Source organism: Aplysia californica, unplaced genomic scaffold (genome assembly GCF_000002075.1).
Source record: "Aplysia californica isolate F4 #8 unplaced genomic scaffold, AplCal3.0 scaffold01085, whole genome shotgun sequence".
NCBI lineage: Eukaryota > Metazoa > Mollusca > Gastropoda > Aplysiida > Aplysiidae > Aplysia > Aplysia californica.
In genome coordinates, this window is record NW_004798355.1 from 93,534 (window position 1) to 95,246 (window position 1,713).

Here is a 1,713-nt window from a genome sequence, read left to right on the forward strand (position 1 = left end):
ATTATGACAGAATTAATTAGTCTGGCAACATGTGAATTATGACAGAAGTAATTAGTCTGGCAACATGTGAATTATGACAGAATTAATTAGTCTGGCAACATGTGAATTATGACAGAATTAATTAGTCTGGCAACATGTGAATTATGACAGAAGTAATTAGTCTGGCAACATGTGAATTATGACAGAATTAATTAGTCTTCCTATAACAAGACAGGCAGGAAAGGCATTGAAGTGCCTGTTACTTTCTGGCTATGGATCATGAATGTAGTGAACTTTTTTGGCGGTTTGCTCATTCTTCGTCTTTTCCTCTCTACCCTCTCCTCCTGTTGACTTTGTCTTCCTCCACTGCCATACAGGGCCCTCAGTGTCATTAGAACTATTAAAGAGGTATTAAAGAAGTATTTGAAAAATATTAACCCCTTCACTGCTGATAAAAATGTCCACCAACATCTGTAGGCTACTGACAAATAACGTGTTAATTCAAGGAATATTTAAACACAGAGAATAGTTTCAGAATATGCAAAATCCCAAGCTGTAACTATAGCAAATAAAACTTCTTTTTGTCAACCCGATAAAACAATATAAGTGGAGAATACAAGCCAGAACATACGTCTACTCAGCAGTGAAGAGGTTAAAGAAATATTAAAGATATATATTTAAGAAGTATTAAAGAGTTATTTGTGATGCCTCAATCTAGTTTGGATACACATGGATAGTTCAGCAGCACAACCGTACAAAGAACTCAGCAACTGACCATGTTGGATGTTTATGACACTTCTGTATCTGAACATTTCTTGTTCAACCTGAAGAGTAAACAATTAATGAATTCCAACAAGGAGACATAACTATGGCAATAAACGATAGTGAACCAAACACAGTTACTGCTCCTGTAACAAATATTACAGAGATATGTTACAGTGTTAACAAGTATTCAAAAGAAAAGTCCAGATTGTGTGTGTGTTTGTGTTTTCAGGTGAACGCGGAGAGCGACAAAGACTCGGTGTTCCTTGAGGTGGACAAGATCATCAGTGAAGCTATCGGTGAGTTCTGGGTCTGATCCACTGACTATAATAGTGTGGTGGACCAAATATTATCTGATCACTGACTATAGTGTGATAGACCAAATATTATCTGATCACTGACTATAGTGTGATAGACCAAATATTATCTGAGCACTGACTATAGTGTGATAGACCAACTACTGTCTGATCCACTGACTATAGTGTGATGGATCAACTACTGTCTGATCCACTGACTATAGTTATAGTAGACCAACTACTGTCTGATCCACTGACTATAGTGTGATAGACCAGCTACTGTCTGATCCACTGACTATAGTGTGATAGACCAACTACTGTCTGATCCACTGACTATAGTTATAGTAGACCAACTACTGTCTGATCCACTGTCTACTAATGACAATATACCTCCTTCCTGCTCTCTAGCTATGTTCTGTTGTCTGCTTTCGTCTCCACTTTCTGCCCCCACCCCTTCACCTCCTTTGCCCCCTCCTCTGGGCTCTTGACTCTTTCTGCAGCCTTTCTACTGCTACTCATTGGCTCCCTCTTACTGCAGTCTTTCTGCCACACCCCTGATCTTCTGGTAGGATAGATCTACACCTAGCCTTCTCTCTATTCAGTATAATTATTACAGGTTGATTGTTACTTTATAATTATTCCAACTACCATGGCAATGTTGTTACCGTACATCGCT

General features: G+C 38.6%; 1 protein-coding gene across 1 annotated transcript in view; it reads left to right on the plus strand.

Moving 5' to 3' along the window:
* Nucleotides 1–1,713, plus strand: part of LOC101856479 (adenylate kinase 8) — a gene marked incomplete at both ends in the record, with an annotated part of 17,745 nt that overhangs the window by 8,862 nt on the left and 7,170 nt on the right.